This window comes from Amblyomma americanum, chromosome 5 (genome assembly GCF_052857255.1).
Source record: "Amblyomma americanum isolate KBUSLIRL-KWMA chromosome 5, ASM5285725v1, whole genome shotgun sequence".
NCBI lineage: Eukaryota > Metazoa > Arthropoda > Arachnida > Ixodida > Ixodidae > Amblyomma > Amblyomma americanum.
In genome coordinates this window covers 16,065,071-16,088,303 of record NC_135501.1, presented here as the reverse complement: position 1 = coordinate 16,088,303, position 23,233 = coordinate 16,065,071, and the positions used below count along the sequence as shown (strand labels likewise).

The 23,233-nt window shown below is 46.7% G+C and overlaps 1 pseudogene; it reads right to left on the bottom strand.

Annotated features, from left to right (window-relative positions):
• Window positions 1-6,240: 6,240 nt before the first annotated feature.
• On the bottom strand, window positions 6,241-21,977 carry LOC144133719 (uncharacterized; annotated as a pseudogene).
• Between the last annotated feature and the right edge of the window lie 1,256 nt (window positions 21,978-23,233).

Below are 23,233 nucleotides of genomic sequence, written 5' to 3'. Positions count from 1 at the left end.
CCGCCGTGTCAGCCATTTTGTTTGTTTACGTTTTTCGGATTTGTGGTTGACATTGTACTTGGCTTGGCTTGATGGCTGAAGTGCCGCAGAATGGCGAGAAATAATATATTAAGCCTATAATATAGACCCTTTAGAAAATTCAGTCTGGCAACTTGGCAGGCATCATCTTCAGCAACTTCCGTCGGCGCCGTCGCCATATTTCGGGAACCTAGAAGACGCACCGGTGCTCTGCACTGCCTTTGCATCAGTTTCCACCTTGTGGCGTCTACAATATTTTGGTTCCATTTGTGAAAGCGATGGCGGAAAATTTGCAGTGGTCGAAGGACCTGACCATCATCCCGAGCAGATTTTCGGAAAGGCTTTTGGACTCCTATTGTGATGCCCACGGTGTGCGCGGTGCGTTAGGCCGCACCTCTCAGCGAAGCTACAAGCTGGTATGCGAGACTTACTGCGATCGGTCGTCAGTGCGCGTTGCCCTGTCATCCTGCAGGTACAGTACTAGTGCCTCTCTTGCGGACTTGCAAAAATTCGCGTTCTCGGTGCTTCTGGTGCGTCCGTGCATACCACTGAAGTGCGTCCGCGCTGCATGTCAGCGACAGAGAACGCGTTTAAATTTTGTTGCGAACCGCAGCATATATGTCTCCTCACTAGGAACAATATAAGCGTAGCGTGTTTAACAACTTCCAATGCACAGACTTGAACTCGGGCGTCATGTTGGGCGAAAATGCGATACGAACGCGACCTCGTACTTAATGTTGTCTGAAGTCATGTTGATGTTTGCGCGCTGGTCTAGAGAGCTCAGGATCGGTGTGCTGCAAAAGTAACCAGAAATCTTGCCGCAGCTGCTTGGTGTGAGAACTGCACTTTTGTTTTTATGCTTTGTTTGGCTATGCTGCAGCGATTACGTGCTGGGATTACCCGTGAAAACACCTGTTTTTAAATTTCTCATCTCTTGCTTCGCGGGCCTCGGTTCGGGCGCTCTAGACAAGGCTGCGTCTGTACAGTGTTCTGCGCCAATGACTGAAGCGTGCTGCGTGGACTGCTCTATGTTCTCTTGGAACAAGCGTGTAGAGGAAGCAAAGGGGAAGCGACGCGACACGCCGGTGTCGTGTGTTCAGTAACTCAAGACGCCTCGCCCATCTGCGCCGCTCGTCGGTTACGGTAGGCGCGCTGCAGCATAAACCTCTAGCCGCTATGCCCTTTGAGATATATATTTCTCTCTCTTTGACTCCGCACATCCTTTAAAATGATTTTTCCTTTGTCGAAAATCAAGTCTGTGGTGAATCCGCACGCTCAGAGCACGTTTCATGCTCTCTGGCGAACGAGGCTCTCGCTACAAACGTATATTCATGTTGCTGCCATACAAGAGTAGCAGGAGCACCATAGAATACTAGTACCTGAAAAAATTAAAAAAAAACAATATATTGTGAGCTCCACATGTAATCGTAATGCAGTTTCAAGCGAATGTAATTATTTGGCATATCTATAGTTTACCAAATAGGTTGCATGGAGCTATATTGGAAAGTGTACAAAAAACTGATATCAGTATGCAGTGGTCAAGAATTCCTCTAAATGGTTGACATCAAAATTTTTTCATTTTTTTGCAGGCCTGATGAGGTGCATGCCAAGTGCACTTGTTTTCGGAGCCAGAAGAAAGCATCAAAGCCCTATGAGGTGTGCCTTATTTTGAAAAGCTGTGGATCAGTGGCGTCTTCAAGATGCGATTGCCCAGCTGGTGCTCGTGGAGTGTGTAGCCATAGTGGAGCCGCATTAAAGCTAGTGTTGCTACTTAAGAGCAATGCCTATAAGGAACCTCCACCAGAGGTAGCGTGCACCGAGCTGCCACAGCAGTGGAGGAGCGCTCGTAGCAGCCCACTTGCACCGCTACCTTTGCAGTTTGTGGACTGGAGGAGTGTGCGACAAGGTGGCCTCTAAAAGCCGATCAGCACCAGGTTTTATGATGCAAGACAGCACGCCCAGCCATTTGAGGACCTTTCTTCAAGAATAAGGACACTTGAAGTAAGCATTGGCGAACTTTGTCCTTCGCCATTTAAAAGACACCTTGAAAGCACTCAACTTGTTGAAACAACTTCAAAAATTGGGCCGACACCAGTTGACATTCATTTGCAGTATTTGATGCCTCTCGTGCAACATGGATTTCTAGTTCATGTGGCACCAGAAATAGCGTACAAAAATGCTGACACTGCAGAAATGCCGACTCCACCATGACTGTTTGAGTCGTGTCGCAAATGGCATCTACAAGATGGGGATTTCTCTGCCGCTGCAGCAGCCATCCTTAAGGTATGTGCAGGTTTTACCTGGAGGCTGGAGATAACCGAGTAAATGGCCTGCTGATCCCTCTCTTGCATGACTCAATGACGCCAAAGACGCTCTAGGTGGCATTCCCCCATAGTCATCGCAAGAAGTGGCAGATGGAAGGCAGTTAACAATGACTTAATCGGATTGGCAGCACCGCAATAAAAATTGGTAAACATCATTGGCTTGTGTGTGTGTGTGTGTGGGGGGGGGGGGGGGGGGGGGGGGGCTCATTTGAGGGGAAGTGCCGCTTTTTTTTAGTTGTATCAGACTATAGTGTGGCTTCCGTCTCGTGCTGTTTCTTTCATACCTTCCATGTTGAAAACCTAGCTGCCCCAAACAACACAGCAGTCTGTTTCGTAACTGCTTAAAGAAATAAATATAGATGGTCACCCATGAATGAGACAAAACGCAAAAAGCAACAACTAGCAGCTGGTAGTTTAAGTAGCAGGTGTCCATTATAACGATTTCATTACTTCAGTTGCAGAGAAGTAACCTTGACTTCAAGCATCATTATAGTCACTCAGATATTGAACGAATTGTTTATACAGGCTACTGCCTCGACGGTGAGAAAAAGTTTGGTGTGTGATTGCTAGACCGCTTTGTGCAATATGGGCCTGAAAAAGTTGTCCCTTCTTTTGAGAGAAATTTTTAAGCTATCTACACAATGCGTTAGAGCCATAGCAAGCAGCACTGCCAATATAATATACTTTAAAAGAATTACATGTTGGGCTAGTTGTATTTGTGACAATTTATATATATTTTAGCGGAACCAGGACAGGGACACAAAGAAAAGAATCAAACACGGGCGTTCGTGTTTGTCTCTGTTGTTTTCGTCCTTGTCCTGGTTGCGCTAAAAATATGCATGATTTGGCAATATAAGTACGTCTGAGGTGAGAGGTTACACAGGTGAACAGCTGTCATATCAGTAACTACCTAAAATATGTTTTCTTTCCAAGGTTTGCAAGTATCCAGCCAGGAGGCCATCGATGTCGAAAAGAACACGAGGCAGCAGTCTGGCAGCGAGATGTGGAAGATATCCCGCGTCCATAGATCGACTGCTTCATCATTTGGGGTTGTGGTCAAGCGCCCTACGTGGACAGAGAAAGACCTGCAGAACCTGACTGCAGACAAAAGACCTTTCCCGTGTCAGGGATGTTCAGTAAGTAAGGTCTTATTTTACTAAGAACGGAAAATGAATTTCAAACAACACACGGCGTCATGGGTAGTGCTGTGAAGCCTCCTATGTGCACGTCGAATAACTCAACAGGTGACGACAAGCGGTAAATTTAATCACTATTTGAAAGACCAAAGGTCAAAATGTTTCCCTTCAGAAAATGAAGAAGGAATACCAACAAGTGCGGAGCATATGACATGGCATGCAGAACGTTGCCTGGAGAGCTCACCATAATTTCAGCAAAATATGTGGACGTCTGAAAAACAGAAAACTTTGCCTTTATAGACCTTTTCAAAAAGAGGTCAAATGGTGTCGCCACATTTGCTTCTTTGCTGTGGATATGCACCAAGTCAGGTTCAGACCAGCATGTGTTCTTTCCTTTATCTTACTTTTTTCATTAGCCGACTGCCCTACAATACAATACGAACGGTTATTTATTCGCTATAATCAGGCAAGCACACCCAACTCTGCTCTAGGTGAAAGTTCATTTTGAGAGGAAAATGCCTGCCTTTTTTATGCTGTTATGGCAGGTACGTGGCTGTGATGAAAGCCAGGGGCCATGATGTCGAGGCCTTTCGGGGCGGATTGGTCGTGGACCCTTCGTGTCCATGGCTGGGAACTTCACCGGAAAGGCTACTCTTCGACCCGTGCGAAATTCCTTCACATGGTCTTCATGAGGTGAAGTGCCCATACAGTGTGAAGGGAAAAACTCCCGACGATATCGGGATGGGCACTGCCTCAAGAAGAACAGCATGGGTGTGTTTAGGCTCGACCGTGGCCATGAGTACTACTATCAGGTCATTGGCCAGGTGGCTTTATCTGGTTTATCCTGGACCGATTTTGTTGTTTTTCTGATCAGTTCTTGATCATTGACCGCGTCAAGTTTTCTACTGAAGATTGGGCTGTTGCAAGACAAAAACTTGACAATTGCTTTTTTTTCTGTGCTGTTGCCATATATCGCCTCGAAACGCCTTAAAGATGTACTAAAAAGAAATCTGAACTCGTATTTTTACCGCGGGAACTCTATCTACACGTTCCGGGCATTCTTACAAAATTCGAATTATTATCTTGCGCGGCCGATTGCCTTAATTAAATCGGATGAAACGTCCCGGCTCCCGCCTTTTTTGAAATGAACGCCGTAGGTAGGCGGAGTCAACCAACTCGTGGAGTGCCTTTAAGCCAGTCCAGTGGTGGCTTCGCTTTCAATTAGTTTTTTTGGTTTCTGTGAATAAACAGTTTCAGTCACAGGCAATATAATCACAAATTACTCTCACGGAAATAAAAATACCTTCTTTGAATTATGTATCACTCGACCGATGGCAGAGCGGCAAGCCGCCACGGGACTGGCTGACGCATTGGTTGACTCCTCCTACCTGACGCGTTGAGTTAAAAAAAAAAAGGCGGGAGCTGGGACGTTTATTCCGATTTAATCAGGGCAATCGGCCGCCCAGGACAATAATTCGAAGTTTCTAAGAATACCCGGGACGTGAACAGTTCCCGCGGTAAAAAGACTAGTTCAGATTCCTTTTTAGTACACCTTTAAGAATGCATAGTGCCTGTAAACCAACGATTCTGCTCTCAGTATTGTTAAAGAGAGAACAACGAAAAAGCGGGAAGTGACACGGGACTGAGCGATGCCACTAGGCCCACAGCCATTAGAATTGTATTTCTCCTGCCATCATGTCGTACGGTTCCCTGGCTTGCCACCCCGTATCAATATCATTAAAGGAATGTATACTCCAAATTTTTGTATGTTTTGCCCCTCTGTCATGTGTGAGTTAAGTATAGCTCTTGTGAGACATGAAAACTTCAGCATAATTTCTTTGTCATCTTCATTCACTGTAGCACTAAAGGCAGCCTGCCTCAACAGCCAGAAACAGTTCGCGAGTACCGCATGGTCTGTATTTTCTAGTGTGGTACGAACCATGAAAAAAACCTAGCAACTAAAGTTTGGTTTCTGTACTCCTTCGGGGCATGTCTTATGTGACAGGGAATAGAATAGTTTTTGATCTGTAAAGGAGATGACAAATAAGTCACAATATTTAATGAACACTGGAAAATACATGCAAATATTTAATAAACTCTGGAAAATACACGGGAATCGCTACAAATATTCAATGGTGCCCCGTGCGTGCACAAATACTTGTTCTGTCGGTTCGATGGATATCCAGCAATCAGTTCGGAGTGTCCAAGTCTGCTGACATTCATGCCTCTTTTTAAGGCAGTTGTGACTTCCACCTTCATATGCATGTCTATAGAACCTTATCCTTCTATTTGTTCTTGCTGATTGTTGTGCTTTTATGTCGTAAAGCTGCTAGTGTGCCAAATTGGGTTTTTCATACCAGACTTTTTTAAAGTGTGCTTCTCTGGTAACCAAGCAACAAGGGATGAAGGAGACCACTCAGACCTTGTTGCTTTATCTGAGAGAATAATTAAATCGAGCACTGGCATTTACATTGCTCAGTTCTTGCGACAAGTCGTAATGTGTTTAGGTACATAGTGCATTTACTGATAACTCAGATTTTCTGGCATGCACATTGTATTCTGTATGCTGCATCCTGTAGCCTTTGTCTTCCTCTTTCATGTCCGTGTAAATAAAGAATGTCATGGTTGTGTGGAAACGGGTAATGGGCTGTACAGCTACCTTATTCACAAAGTCCATTGTCAGTTTTCAAGCATCGCTTATTTGCTGTTGCATACTACATAACATCAAGGCTCAGAAAAGGGAGAGCGAAGCTTGCCTTTTATTATGACAGGAGCAGATTTGTCAAACATTCATTCATCAGATAGTTGCACCAGCGGATACTGGAAGTTAGTATAGCACATACAATCCACATTTCATTTAGTATGGGGGCCAGAGAAAGCGATACCAGCCTATCGAAGGTATGAAAACTTTTGATGCGCTGTATGCGTCGCTCAACATGTATCCGCAGGGATGCTATTTCTTCCGTTTGTTTTATCTCCTCTTTACTGAACCTACCTCTTCTCAGGAAAGGCGGGTTGTTCAAAGCCACGTTGATTGTCTCGAGCATTTCTTCAATCTTGAAACCTTTTTCTGCCATGACATCACAATCATTGAAAGGATGGGCCAAGAAACCACTCTTGCTCACACAATCTTTTCAGAAATAGATCCTGGAAACAAATTGGAGACAAAGGTCACTGTACCATCGGGCGAGATGCCAATCAGTCCTTTGAAGGTGCTCGCTGATTTGTACGATGAGAATGTTGCCGACTTCAGTGCAAGTAATCTGGCTGCCTGACATTTAATTTCTGTTGCATCCAGTATGACTCGAGTTGCAGAATACTTTCCTTGGAAGGAAAGTGGCATTTCCTTTTGAACATGTTCCTTTGACATCCACAGAGGTACCTGTGTTAGTTTAGATATATAGATAGATAGATAAAGAGGAGGAGGGAAAGACAGGGATGTTAACCAGAAAGGGGTTCCGGTTGGCTACCCTGCACTGAGGAAGAGGGATTAGGGGGCTAAAAGGAGGAAGAGAGAAGGAAAAAAAGGCATAACACACAGAGACACGCACAACGCTGTCACAATTTTTCAATAAATTCAGTCTCTCTCAAGTAGGCAAAGAGTGCCTTGTATGCCTTGAGGGCAGTCGACTGCTGTGGCCACGGACCGAGGATCTTTTGCTCTATTAATGGGCGAGGATCGAGGCGGTCCAGGGCACAACACAGTGTATGTCTTGCACTCGCAAATGCAGGGCACTCACAGAGAAGATGAGCGATGGTCTCCTCACAACCGCAGCTTTCACAGGCAGGACTGTCGGCCATCCCCATCCGGAAAGCATAGTGCTTGGTAAAAGCAACGCCGATCCATAAACGGCATAACAATGTTGCGTCGCGACGTGCTAAGTTACGTGTTAGTTTAGTGAAAGCAAAACTGGCCTAGGTAATACATATTCTTGATACTGTGGCAGTTGACACCCAGAACCATTCTGCAAGGTCCTTTTCAAAACGTCCAAGACGCATTCTTACAAGAAAAAGGAAAAACTCGTTTTTCACTCTCAGCCTTCTTGGCCTACCTGTGCTTGTGATGAAGATTTGAGTCTGATGTTTTCTCCCTGTTTCCCTGGATTACAGAAAACTAAAATTGTTTTAAACATTCCATATGATGGTAGACCGGTATAAAATCTCATGTCATCATCACTGTGTTTGAATCGGTCAATAGAAAACTCTCTTCCAACTTTCTTTTCAAGTATCTCTGCTGTTGCTTTGGTGAGTTCCAGTTCTCTGCTGGCGGCAAACAGCACTTCTTTTACTGATTTTATTTCTTCTTCCTTTTCTTTTGGTTCTTTAGCTCTTCGAAGTTCGACATGAGCCTGTCGGAGTTGTTCTTCAGCAACCTTCAGCTCATTCTTTACTGTTGTGAGTGATTGCCTCAGCTCTTGTGCTTCTTTTTGTCCCGTGCAATCCCGTGTACATTGAGGCAGCTGTGATTTCAAGGAGTCGAAGTCTATTTCAGCATCCAGACATGCTGTTGGTACATGAGGCATTCCAGAAAGTTCATCACAAATGTCGTCGGCTTGCATTCCACTGGCTGTTGTCACTTCTTCATTAACAGCAACATTTTGCACGACACGCTCTTTCGGTGGCTTCCTTTGCACTTTACTTTGCTTATGTGCGAAACTAAATATGCTTGGCACTGCATCATCCTTGAGGCGCCTTGTGCCGGTAGCATAGTTTGCATAAAAGTCACCATCGGCGAATTGCTTTGAGCACACCTTTGTGTACAGTTTTATGCGAAACTCCTTGCCCTCATCTCTCCTTATTGCGGTAATTCATTTTTTTTTTGAAGCCAGGATTTGTAGGGAACCCTACAAAAAAAGTCCTGCAAAAGTACAGCCCACTTAGTAATTGGTCAAGGTGCATGTGTAAAAGCATCCATAAACGTGCACTTTGAAAAATGGTATCAGGTGTCTTCTTGTGTATTCATCAAGGTGAAGAAATGAAAAATGAACATTTTCTTCACCTCTTCAGTACATACAGTTGAAGACAGAATAATGTGGACCATGCTTGTGCAATCAAGCTCGTGGCCCATAATATTTTGTCTGAGAAAGTGATTCAGTCTGGCAGAGAGCTCCGGGAATGCGTATGCACAGGAAAAATTTATCCGCCGCGCGGTAGCAGAGTTAAATGTCTAAGCGCACCCGCGTACCATTAATTACTACTAAGCTAGTGGGACGACTCTGAACTCACTAATAAGGCTGCTAAAGGCTGAGCTCTATGCACACGAAATTTTGAGCGAAGGCCCTAGCGATGAACGGCGCTGTCGCGCTATTTTGATCGTGTCGCGTTAGGTTCTGCATTCGCAAGAAATGTTTCCCGTAGCCCAGAAATGCATGCCGCTTATGCTTTGTTTTAGGCTTCCAGTTTGTGCGCTTCTCCTCCCCGTGATCTGTCGTCGCCTCTGCAAACGGACCGGCTTGTGTCAGCGCCGTTGCCATAGAGAAAATATTCCTTTTGCCGTGACGGTGAGGCAGAGCTGCAAAACTTAGCTCAACTTAGTAAATCAATGTACTGTCGTTAAAGGAGTGCTAACAACTCTTGGAGCGGGCTCGACTACGAGCAGGCGCACTGCAGGGCGAAATGCGCGTCGATCCGGGTACGGGCGTTCGATCAGCAGAGGCGTCGGTGCAAAATCACTCGCGGTTTGCTCACTTCAGATCAAGGCGACAGATTTTGGGAGTGTTTGCTAAACCGGAGTGCGCAGGCACTGACCCAACGAAAACACCGTTGCTGCTGCTGCACTCCACTTAAGTCGCCGTCGTTTGCGGCAGGTTCGCAACGGAGAGAACAACGGCGCTCCTCGCCGCGCCGCAGCGTCGTGCTTTTTTTCACGCACATAGAACTCAATGCATTTGCTCGAGTGCACCGAAGGTAGCACCTTTCTATTTGTGCTCACTATACAGCGGAAAGGCTACGCGGTAGAAGGAACTTTTCGCTGCTCTTGCAATACTTATACCATTTATTCTAACGTGAAGACGAACAGGTCACGGAGCAAGCATGACGCTGCTTCATGCGCTCCGTGCTCTGGATACACGTCTTGTTTCCGTGCGCGTCTCTTACGCCGCGCTGGCTGCAGAAGGGCACACAACAGCATGCCGGCATCGCGACTGTAGCTTGGGACAGAGAGCCAATGCCAAGGAAGATGTCTAGGACACAGAAACAAGAAAACTGCGCTTCTTGTGGCTGTGCTGGGCGCCGTACTTTTCAATGCGGCCCGAGCGCAGTCCAGCAGGCGTTTGCCCAAGTAATGGCGGAGGCACCGCATTTCGCGCACCACATACCAGATGGTGCTAAATTTTCTAAAGGGCTAGGTGGCTTGAGCCACCGCCCGATTTAAAGAATTCAGCCGTATCCATCCATCCATCCATCCATCCATCCATCCATCCATCCATCCATCCATCCATCCATCCATCCATCCATCCATCCATCCATCCATCCATCCATCCATCCATCCATCCATCCATCCATCCATCCATCCATCCCTCCGTCCGTCCGTCCGTCCGTCCGTCCGTCCGTCCGTCCATCCATCCACCCACCCACCCACCCACCCACCCACCCATCCACCCACCCACCCATCCATCCATCCATCCATCCATCCATCCATCCATCCATCCATCCATCCATCCATCCATCCATCCATCCATCCATCCATCCATCCATCCATCCATCCATCCATCCATCCATCCATCCATCCATCCATCCATCCATCCATCCATCCATCCATCCATCCATCCATCCATCCATCCATCCATCCATCCATCCATCCATCCATCCATCCATCCATCCATCCATCCATCCGGTCTATAGCACAGAAATCTTCTCACCCGCTTTGAAAACACTACATAACAATCTGTAAGATATTTCATTCGCGCTGATGTGTTTGAATTGTACTGTTTGTTTTTCACTGATCGTCACTGCCATCATTTTCGAATAAAATTATTTTTTACCGAGTAGCACCAAAATAGACCGAATGACATTTGATGCATTGAATGACATTCGATTGGAATGATATTAAATTTGCTAGTGTGGCAGGGGTATAATACTCAGCAAGGCGGTGGTCACATGTTAAGATTTTCAGCATGCAAACGACACTAGTCATAAAGCACCCTAGAAGTGCGACAGAGTTTTGTGCATAACTACAAAATTGCACACAATCTGATAGTTCAACCACGTCAGCCAGGCTCTCGCAGCGCAGTGGTGCAGCTTCATTGCAGCCTTTGTGCATACACATGGGTGTTGTGCCATTCACACGTGTCGCACCCAAAGTGGTTACTGAAAATCAATGCTGATACTGACATAAATTTACTCACCTATCTTGGACAGCGCGATGCATCTTTTCATTTTCAACAAAACGGATGACAAAGCTGGTGCTTCACGTTGGACTGCACGCACCTACAAGCTCCAACACGGGCAAAACTGGCAAGACGGGCAAAAGGGGAAGAACTCGTTCTAAATACCAGCCGTGTTTTTACGTATCACTGCGCTATGTAGCCCGGGGCAAACAGCCGCCAGGCAGTGTTTTTTTCTTCTCGCGCAATACTGCGCCACTTGCTGGTATAACCGCTGCAACTGGACATCGCACCGGCACCCGCAAAAAAAAAAAAACGAAGGGCAGGAAGGCGGAGGGGGGAGTAGGGGAGGCAGCCAAAGAATGCTGTCAATGTGAGCGACCGCCGCTCATAGAATAGCTAGAAATTTAAAATAGGAAAAAAATAATAAAAAGAAAAAATTCAAGTTAATCAGTGGCCTTCGCGGGACCAAAAAATGAGTTGACCGCCAGCTAAGTGGAAATAACTAGCCGAAGGTGGCATGAAAAAGGTGTACGACCTCAGACGAGGCAGTCAGTGGTGGCGCTTTGTGTATTAGGGTTAGAATTTTCGTTGGTCTCTGCCATCGAAAGAGATGATAGGGTGCAGTGGTTTTCGTTGATGCCTTTTTGCACTGTGTTAAACTTGAAAATAAAGTAGTATTCTCGTTGTTTGCGCTCCCCACTCTGTAATATTGTTACTTTAAGTTTATCAAACTCTGGCCTCGATCACGGAGGTGCTTTGAGAGATTGAGCATGTGAGTGGGGTTATTAAATCTTGATCGGAAGTAATTGTCTCTTTTGCCTATGTATTGCGTTTGACATTTGCCCCACTCAAGAATGTAAACATTACTGGAATCACAATTTAAATCTTCTCGGCCTCGGATAACATGTTTGAAATCTGAATGCGTGTTTTTAGCCAGTGCGGCGGTTTGCATGTGTTTGCAAACTTGGCCTCGGTTCTTTCCGCACGGTGTGCAACCCACCGGCCTCGGTTTATTAACCGTTGAGTGGACGAGGTTGTTTTGTAAATTTGTCGGCCTTCTGTATGTTGCCTGGAGGACTACTCGAAAAATTTTGGAGTGCAGCGCAGTTTGTTTTATGATATTGAAGTGCTTTTTAATGATTTTGTTAATAATCGGGAGGTTGTCTGTGGACGTCAATACTAGATTAGAGCGATGCGGTGTTGGCAGGGATTCTGCAAGGATGTGATTATGATTAGTAACTTCCGCCCTTTTAATGGCATCGTTGATAATAGAAGATGGATAGCGCTGTTTCTTTAGAACTTTGCGCATGTGACTGCACACCGTGGAGAAAAACCCGATGCCAAGTTTGCAGACACATGCAAACCACAGATTTCCCATTCAGATTTCAAACATGTTATCCAAGAAAAATTGCAGTTCCAGTATTCCTGTCGTAGGTAAATTTTTAAACTGGAAAACAAAAGATGCCATTCTCGCCACACGTAACAGCCAGAAATACTCTAAATCACCTTTAGTGCAGATTTTGCAGCTGCAAAGAGAGTCGCTCTTAAAAGACTTCTTGAATTTGCTAAAAGCCAACCTGTTGCCCCAAAAGACAAATTGTGCTACAATAATTTGCATTTTACAGTGACAGCTGCTACATCTATGACTCGGCCACGGATATGCTATCGTCAGCGTTCCGACACACAGGGCAGGCTCTGGTTCCCCTGCAGCCGATTGCGAACCCAACATATCCTAGGCACAAGTGAGGGGTAGTGGTCCGGTATCTAAAGCCTTTGTATCAGTTCTTTTTACTAACATCAGAAGTGTTGTTAACAAATATAACTCGTTATCATCAGCTATCGACACGAGTTCTGCAAAAATAATTCTTCTAAGAGAAACCTGGCTAATCGCGCACGTCCGTGATTCTGATATCTTTCTTAACGCTCATCGTTTTGCATTTTCTCGTTGTGATCGTGAAACACAGAGAGGCAGAGGCGTAGCGCTGGCGATTTCAAACAATATCTCTTCATCATGTGTACATGTTCAGACTGGCTTAGAAATGGTAGGGGCAGCAAGAACGCTTAATCACCAAAAATCCATAATAGCCGTTTGCTATCGCCCATCTTCTTCCCCCAACTTCTGCAATGAAATTCACTATGTTGTTAATTCTGTTACTACACGTTTTCCCACATCTCTGATTTTTCTACTCGGTGATTTTAATTTTCTCAACATCAATTAATCCGAACTTGTCGACCCGCAGTAGTTTCACATATAACTTATCTGCCCTCAACTTTTCCATTAAGTTAACTTGTCCTGAATATAACAAAAAGGGAACAGTGATGCGCGATTATAAGCGTGCCAATTTTCAGGCAATAAATACTATACTCTCTTCTTTTATTGAAATTTAATTTTTCTTGATGGCTTCGACAATCGTACAGTTCAAATTAACTGGAACATGTTTTCGGCCAAAATAAACGAGCACACTGAACGGTTCATTCCTCAACGCACCATCATCAACCACACTAGTGCACCCTGGAATAGCAATCATATCACACGCTTATCTAATAAAAAGAAGCGACTTTATCGCATCGCTAAGTTTTCCCCTAGTAGAGAACGTTGGGCTTCGTACTCGGCTGCATCCGAGGCATAGGTGCAGGCAATTAAAGACGCTAGGAAACACTTCCACTCAGATTCTTCTCTCCTGTGCTCACAACAAATATTGGATCATTTAGGGGCGTGATTAACCCCACGACTGATGAAAATATCACCCTAACTGACTCTATGGTTACCCTATTCCTTAAGATCTTGTTGCTGGAATTCTTAACCATTCATTATCTGAGAACTTTTCTGTCATACCTGATGCACACACACCTGCAACTAATAATCACAACTATGCATCCATGTCGCCAATATTATTTGATACGTTTGGTGTCATTAAACTTATTGATAACTTCAATCTTCATTCCGCTCCAGGTTGTGACCGTATTGAGGCTAAGGGCCGCCGCGGTGGCTCAGTGGTTACGGCGCTCGGCTGGTGACCCGAAAGGAGCGGGCTCGTTCCAGCCGCGGCGGTCGAATTTCGATGATGGCGAAATTCTAGGCGTGGGCCGCGACCGGCCGTTATCCTCCCCCCCTCCCAAAAAAAAAAACCACCAAGCAATTGCACACCCCTGCACCGAGTACTCCAATCATGCGCGGCGCAGCATCTCGCATTTATTTCCATATTATTTATTTGTGCATAGTGTATATTACCCCCTACTCCTATCCTTTCTCACTATCGCTCCCCATTTCTTTCCTTCTCCCTGTCTTTTTATTCCCGCTGAGTCGCGCAGCTCAGCTGCTTCAGGTTCCGATGGCAGATGCCGCGGCTACCAATATATTTTGCTTTCATTGTTATTTTATTATTACATAGCCACTAACGACAACAACAAATTCTAGAGGCCCGTGTACTGTGCGATGACAGTGCACGTTGAAGGACCCAAGGTGGTCGAAATTTCTGGAGCCCTCCACTACGGCGTCCCTCATAGCCTGAGTCCCTACAGGACGTTAAATTCCTCCTGTAAAGTATTAATGCTAAGTTTTTGGAAAACCCTTCAGCCTATGCTTCCATTATGATAACAAAAATTTTCCAACAATCTGATGACCAATCTATCCTACCGAAAGAGTGGAAAATTGGGAAGGTCATTCCAGTCTACAAGTAGGTGTAGCAGAACATCTCTCCTCAATTATCGTTCCATCTCTCTAGCGCATATGTTGCAAAATGTTCGAACAATAAATATTTACAAATCGTATTAATTTTTTTAATCAAACGCTTTATTCTCTTTGGCACAACAAAGTTTTCAAAAATTTTACTCATGCGAAACTCAACTAATATGTTTTACATCATCAATATGACCGATCATCACTAGCTGACTGCTTATTCTTAGAGTTTAGTGAAGCTTTCGGCAAGGTATATGTCACAGACTCCTCTTATTGAAAGTAAATACCCTTAATATTGACACTAATCTATTGAAATGGATTGAGTTTTTTGTCCTTAATCGCTCGCAGTTTGTCACCGCTAATGGTTTCAGTTGCGGCTTCACTGAAGTGCATTCAGGCGCGTTTCTCAAGGCTCGGTCCTTGGGCCTCTTTTTTCATAATCTACATTAATGATCTTCCGTCTCTTAATTGTTAACTATAGTCTCTCCTTTTGCGGAGGATTGCGTTATTTTTAGAGAAATAACCGATACTAACGACAGCTACCTACTTCAGGCTGACCTTACCACTTTAGCTAACTGGTGCAAGAAATAGTCAATGCAACTAAATATTGACAAATGCAAAGTCATGTGTGTTTCAAGAAAATCTACCACCCCGCCTCCGTAACACATTTATAACATTTCTTTAGAGTCCGTAGCATCATATACATTGGCGTTTACCTCACTGATAAACTAAGCTGGTCTCTTCATATCGAGCACGTAATTAACAATGCTAATCGCATGCTAGGTTACTTACTCCGCAATTTTTTCAACGTTCCTTCTTTGAAACTTTTGCTACATAAAAGACTAATTCGCTCCAAACTGGAGTATGCTACATCAGTCTGAGAAAGTCCTTATGACAGTCATATGAATTTGCTGCTCATGATGGTTCAAAATAAGTCTTTGCGTTTCATTTCCAATAATTACAACAGCAAATGCAAGCATAACAACAATGAAATCTAGTTTCTCTCTTCCATTGCTCTCAATTCGTCGAATAGTGTCTCGTATCACTTTGTTTAACGAATTTTACCTTCACCCCAAACTGCGCGGTCGCCTTTATCCCACAGCCATTTTATGTATTCCATCGTACTGATCATCCTCCTAAAGTCGGTTTTGATTCTTTTAAAACCAAATATTTTTCTGATTCATTCTTGCCGCTTACCTCACGCGACTGGAATCACTTTCCTACAGATATTGCCGACCTTAATAATTACGAGGTGTTCCGCAAAGCCATAGCTATAGTACTGTATACTCAGGTGTTATTTAAATTTGTCTCTGCTGTATTTTTGTACTTTTAGTCTTGTTTTCTTCACTCACCCTCTCAAATGCCTCTGGCCCTGGTGGGTATGATAAATAAATAAATAACCACCGCTCACATGCTCAATCTCTCCCCAGCCTGCCTCTTATGAGTTTGATAAGCATAAAGTAACAATATTACAGAGTGGCTTAAAAACACTCGCGAGCACGAACAACGAGAATACTACTTTATTGAAAGTTTAACACAGTGCAAAAAGGCATTAACGAAAACCACTGCACCCTATCATCTCTTTCGATGGCAGAGACCAACGAAAATTCCAACCCTAATACACAAAGCACCACCACTGATTGCCTCGTCTGAGGTCTCACACCTTTTGCATGTCGCTTTCCGCTAGTTATTTCCACTTAGCTGGCGGTCAGCTTATTTTTTGGTCCCGCGAAGGCCATACATCTCCTTCAATTTTTTTATTTTTATTATTTTTTGCCATTTCACATTTCTAGCTATTCTATGAGCTGAGGTCTCACATTTACATCACTTTTTTGGCGGCCTCCCTGTTAAAGGGGCCCCGAAACACATTTTCAGTGCATTGTTTTGCCCGTTGGTAGCATAGAATGAGTTATAATGATGCTATTGGCATCGGTCGTGCCGCGTATACTCCTGTTTTTAATATTTCAATTAGCTCGCAAAAACAAATTCATGGCTCTGACGGTGTCACCATACAGTGGCGGTTTTTGGCATCGGATATGACATCACAGAGGGCGAGCTTTATGATTGGGCACAGAGTAAATATACTGCAAATTGTGTAAATAACTAGAGATATGTTTTGTCAAGTTTTTGCGTTCTATATTACATTACCAAAACAAACTTGTTCGCCCTAGATAAAAACATTGTAAAGCAAGGAAAGCAAAAATACACCACTAGAGGCTCTGGCTACTTTTCGCATCGACGGACTTTGCGCCTCTCTGTAAACATCCTACGACCTAGCACTAATACTTATGGGTACTCTCTAAGTATTTGAGAGCGGCTTTGCGGAGTTGATCCGATCGAGCCATTGCACTCTATAAGCGTTCGTTTCGGTCCCAAGGAATGATGCGTTCAGTTAAAATTTAGCAGACAGTGCGCATCGTCAGTACGGGGAGGATCACCTTACGGCGGCGCCATCTGGCGCCACGTTCCCATAACATCGCGCGCTCCTTGCTCGCCGTGACCGACCAGCGCGCTAGGGGCGATGGTTGGCGGTAAGCAGTAGCGGTACGCGCTATACTAAATGTGTCTGATATCCTGCGCAGGCCGTCACATCGTCGCAGTATCTCGCGCTCGATTTGGGATCCATAAGTCAGGGAACGTCAGTGATCAGTGTTCCCTTCTGCGCCGTCGAGGTGACGATGAAGCATCGCTGGGTCAGCTGGGCGTTCACATGGTTGTTGTAACCATGCAAACGTCGCCGCCAGCCTTGGCATGAACGAGTTACAGAGAACAGGCAACCATGAAGTGTAAACTTCCGTCACGTGCTAAGATAGGCTGTTTTGATTGGTCGCACAGTGTGTCGTCATTGGGAGAGTGAAATGGGAATGGGAAGCTGCGCGAAAATCGAGTTGAGGGCAGCATTTTGTTTGCTTGTATTTTGAAATTTCTTCATTGAATAACACCCGTTCCTATGCATCGATTCTCGTAATTTTTTTTGAGTCAGCATCTGTGCGACATAAACAATCCATCTGAAGTGTAACCGACGTCCGTTCAAGCAGTGTTTCGCAGCCCTCTTAAGTTAGAAGCCCACCGCGCCGATGGGTCCCCTCCCCTCCCGCACCTGTTCCCAGGAGCGGTCATGCCCGGGGGATATAGAGGAATATACATCGAGGCGTGCCGCCCCTGCTTAAGGTGCCTCGTTGCCAGCTACAGCGGTATTCACACGGGTGACCTCGGCGCGGAGGGACGGGGAGACGAGGCGTCACCGGCCGGCCAAACCCCTCCCCCGCTCCCAAATTTAGTATTCACACGGGCATCGGGGAGCCGCCGCAGGGGATCTAGACGCGCGAAGCGGCCGGGCGGCGAGGGAGGGGTTAAAGAAAGGGCCGGACGGTCGGTTTTGCTGTTCTTTGAAGACAGAAACCGAAAAAGGGAAACAAACAGACAGTTCCCAGCACCGGACACATCAAATACATGATGCGGCCGTATTTGCTAAGACAAAGCTATTGTACTCACCAACAGTGTACGGCTCAAACTGGGGGAAACGAGTTGCCATCTCCCGACAGATATTCTCCCAGACGGAGGCTTTCAAGCGTGTCTTGTAGTCGCTGTTGCTGACATCCCACAGTGAAGGATACTGCTCAACTAACGACAAGAAGAAAAGCATTGCTTCGTCGCTCCAATGCATCTTTCGCTTTTGGCGCACGCTGAAGAAAGGCACAAAAATCGACGCACGAAGCTCGACAGGAACGTTGACGTACACAAGACAGGGGCTTCTGAAAACGAGCGAATACTGACTACACAGCGAAATATTGCAGGAAAGACCGGAGGTTCAGCACAGCTGGTCCAGTTCGTTCACAGAAAGGCCAACTGCGAAGCGTAGCTGGTCTGAGTCCCCACGAGAAGCTTGGAAACCATGCGCACTGCGAACGTCAAACTGATGGGAACTATTCCGTTCCCACGATGGTGCCGACAGCAAGCAATTCGACAAGGGAGATTATAAGTCTGCGAAGGCACAGCTCAAAGGGTTGAAAAGGAAAGAAGGGGCTGTCTGGTGTACCTCATCGTTCCTATCGTGTTTCATGCGTCTCGAATTTTGTGCATTCCTTCATTAGGGAGAGGGGGGGGGGTTAAAATGCTAAGATGCTTTGCAGCGACGAGGCAGTTATTATTATTTTTTTTTTACAACAAAATCCGCCATCTGGGTTTACCATGCTCAAGGAGCGGGGCTGTGCTGATCTGAGGAGGGAAAATGCCGACAGTCGAGGGGGGGAAAATTAGACGAAAAAAAAAGAGATGCGTGAAAGATAGAAGAGAAGAAACTCTGAGAAGATGCAGACAAACACAAAGACGACGTATGCCACAAAACGCATCTTGCTCTAACCAGTTCATAAATATTGGACATCAAAAATGTTTTTATTAGTGCACGCATTCCTCTTCGTCCAACGTGCGCAAAATCCACGGCAAGAAGTAATACAGCTCCGTCGACAGCGGAGCGCCACTCACAGCGACCCCAACGCGCGCCCTGCCAAGTGCCGCCTAATCTCCTGGGGACGCGGGGACTGAACGTAGCGGCCGAGCGAACGGTCCCCTCCCCCGTCGGCGGCGGCCGCCGGACCAAAACCGGAAACTGCGTCGCCGCGAGCACTCTCGAAGGCGTGACGTGTACGCAGCCGCCGTCAGTTCGGGAGGGATTCCATCCCCCGTGTGAATACCCCTTACGGAACTAATCCTTTTCTGTTCCAGCGCCGAGTCAACCATGTCCCGCGGAAGACATTCCTTGGCTGTCAACGGAGACGGCAAATCCGATGCGTGGCAATCGATGGAATGCACATGCAGTGAACTGCGTACGCGGAGTCACGCGCCCTGCACGTTCCAGGAGGTGCTGGCTTCACTGGGCTCGGACCGCTGAGCCATGGGCTCCGCCCACTTGCACATATGGTGCCACTGCACTGCGGTTGGTTAAATTTGAGCGAGAGCTAGATTACTCAAGCTCCGCCCAAATATCGAAGGGGTTAAAAACCCGCTGTGAACAATGACTTAGGACGTGCGCGCCGAGTCTCAAGTTCGGCCGTTTTTAACAACCTTTTTTTAACTGCCCGTTTTAAACTGCCTTTTGCTCACCTGCTATTTTATGTCAGTGCCATCTTTAATAAATAATTTTTGTCTTAAGAAGTTCGAATTGCTGCCCCAACCGGCAACGTGTCGCCGGACGAGCGGACGAAGACCCGATGTGCTCTTCGTACCGTTAACCACCGTATATTCGATCACCGGCCAGCGTGCGATCATCATTCACCGCTCGCGAGGAGCCACCGACTAGCCCAAACCGGCCATCCTATCAGTAGAAGGGCAAGATGTTAACAGGTGCCGTCACCAGGATCGTCTGAGCGGCTTCCTGCAGAGTGGTTGGAGGCAGTACCTTCCGGAAGATTGACGGGGCAACATCTTGGTGAGAAGCACCGGGGACCAAGGTCCAAGTGAGGCGATACCCTTGTGCGAGGCCTCAGAGTCAAGGCTCCACGTCAGCGCTGACAGCGAGAGAAGCGGACCAACGGAGCGAAACGCGGCGACTTCGGCGGCATCTGTGGCTGGCGGACGTGGCTGGAGGACGTGACGGGCACCGCAGTGAGCACCGGTGGGACTCCCACCCCTTCCGCCACCAGCTGAACGTGGACAGCGGAAAGACAGACACCGACCCAGCGCAGCACTAACAAGAAGTCTACAGAACACAGTTGGGCTCTTTCCCGTTTTCTCCGGGAACGCGATGTCAGTCACTACCCGAGCACAGAAGCTGCGCGTGGGAAGTCAAAACGCTAGTGACACGGACTCTGACGGAGACGACACGGAGAACGTGACGATTATGGATGGGCAGAGCGCTAACACCGCGGCGAGTGACAGCAGCCAGGGTCGCACGCGCTTGAGGGAGCAGAAGCTCGAGATTGAAGCTCTTAGGCTAAAAATTCCGCTCCAGACACTGATTCAGAGAGGTCAGGGCACCCCGGGAAATTGCAGCAGAAGGGAAAAATTGGGTCGGCACACGGATAATCTAAGGGCAGTCCTCGCGCCAATGCCACAGTCGGACGACCTCATTCCTGCATGGTTCAAAAGTGCCGAAAATATTATAAGGGCCTGCGAGATGCCGAATGACATCGCGGGGCCAAATATAATGCCCTTTCTGAATGAAAAAACTCGGGCACTCATGGCTAACCAGTCGGTCGACACGGTAATGAGTTTCGAGGAAATTCAGGAGCTAATACTCGCGCAGCTCAGATTGACTGCTGAAGAATACAAGCGCAGGTTCTACACTTGTAGAAAATATGCCGAAAGCTCGGGTCAGTTTGTCCCCAATTTGACGTAACGCTTGGATACTACTTGCAAAGTAGGAAAGTGAGAACATTAGAGGACGTTCGGGCCTTAATGGTGGCAGACCGCGCTAAGCAGACTATGCCGGACGAAATGCGCAAGTACGTTCTCCAACAGGAGAGAGATAAGTGGTTGAAACCCAAGGAGCTTGCGCAAGTTTCCGAAAAATATGAAGACAGTAGGCTTGGGCGCCGTCAAAGGGCTGCAGAGGGGCCAAAAATGTGTGAGGCAAAGTCGCGCGAGCCACGGAACCAAGGAAATTGATCCAAGGACGAGCCCAGGGAACCGCCAAAATGCTATGACTGGTTAATTCGGTAACGTACTGTGGAAATTCCCACAGAATAGGCCCAATGTAGTGTCTGGTAATGAGCTAGGTCGTCACCAGCAGGACGCAAAGATGACAGCGAGAGCCGCGGTAAAATCCGTAACGCAAGCTGAGGTGGCAAAAAGAGGTTTGGCGCCGGTATCACGGCTTACATGGGTGGATCTCGTATGTGGGGAACAACCGCTCAAAGCGTGCCTCGATTCAGGCGCAGACATCACCGTGTTGAGAAGAGAAGTGGTGCCTGAGGAAGTCCGGAAGCAGGGAAGTGAGACGGTACGCTGGCGAGGTGCGTTTGGGCACACCGTAACAGCCGAGCACTTTTATGTTCCACTAGGCTTACCCACAGAAGATAGCGGCGCAGGCCCGCAACTAGTCAATTTATGCGCGGTTACGGATGAGCTAACTGGAGAGGTCGATGCCCTACTGACCATGGACGTTTTCGAGGCACTCAAAGAAGAGCAAAGAGAAGCCGCTGATCTCGCGGTGAGGATAATACAAGCAGAAACCGAGATCGCACAACATGATCAGAACAGATCATGGGAGTTGGAATTTGAACCAAGCGAGAGTGCAGAGGAGAACGGGGCATCAGAAGGTACACAGCTCGCACCACCGCAGACAGACGAGAGCATGGCGGACCCTACAGTCGCCAGTGAGCAAAGAGGAGATGTCTCCCTGGGAGACTCTTGGTCACAGGCGCAGGCCGGAACGCATAAAATGGTAAAATAAGGATGACTGCTCTTTCACCAGGAAGTGTTGGATGGCAGACAGTGTCGACAGCTCGTACTCCCGCAGAGTCGTCGGAAAGAAGTCCTGACTCTTGCGCATGATATGCGCGCTGAGGACATTCTTCTAAAAAGAAAACTAAACAGCTTATCGGCAGTGCGTTTTTCTGGCCCAGCCTGGCTGCCGATGTCAGGCGGCACTGTCAAACCTGCCAGGTTTGACAGTGCCGTTTATTCCTTGCATGCTGTGCGGTTTATTCCTTGCATGCTGTGGGCATACCGAGAAGTTCCACACTAGATCACGGGAGCGTCCACGTTTGAGGTTATGTATGGGCGCGTCCCGCAAGGCCCATTAAGTATCCTTCAAAAGACATTTACAGGGAACTGGACACCACCTACGGGCCTAATTGAGGCTACGTCAGAGTATCTGATCAAGCTGCGGCAGCAAATGGCTGAAGTAGCAGATGGCTGAAGTAGCAAATGGCTGAAGTAGCGGTGGGATCCGAACCCACGACCTCCGAATCTGAACCTGGCAAAGTTTAATGCTAGAACTTTAGCTAGTGAGGCTAGCCTAGCAGTGCTGTTTGAGGAACTAGCGGGAAATAAATGGGATGTGATAGGCCTTAGAGAAGTTAGGAGGACAGGTGAGGCGTATACAGTACTAAAGGACGGACACATACTGTGCTATCGCGGGTTAGAGGATAGACGAGAACTAGGTATGGGATTCCTCATTAATAAGGATATAGCTGGCAACGTAGAGGAGTTCTACAGTATTAACGAGAGGGTAGCAGCTATAGTGATTAGGCTGAATAGGAGGTACAAGCTGAAAGTGGTGCAGGCCTACGCACCCACATCCAGCCATGATGACCAGACCGTTGAAAGTTTCTATGAGGACGTAGAATCGGCAATGAATAAAGTAAAATCGCAGTACACTGTACTGATGGGCGACTTCAATGCGAAGGTGGGCAAGAAGCAGGCTGACGACCACGCGGTAGGTGACTATGGGATAGGCTCTAGAAATAGCAGGGGAGAGTTATTAGTCGAATTCGCGGATAGAAATAATTTACGGATCATGAATACCTTCTTCCGCAAACGAGAAAACAGGAAGTGGACCTGGAAGAGCCCCAATGGTGAGATTAAAAATGAAATCGACTTCATACCATGCGCTAAACCTGGCATCATTCAGGATGTGGCCGTCCTCGGAAAGGTGCGTTGTAGCGACCACAGAATGGTAAGGTCTAGAATTAGCTTAGACTTGAAGAGGGAACTGAAGAAGCTAGTGAAGAAAAAGACCATTAACGAGTTAGCCGTAAGAGGGAAAGCACAGGAGTTTAGGATAGCGCTGCAAAACAGATATTC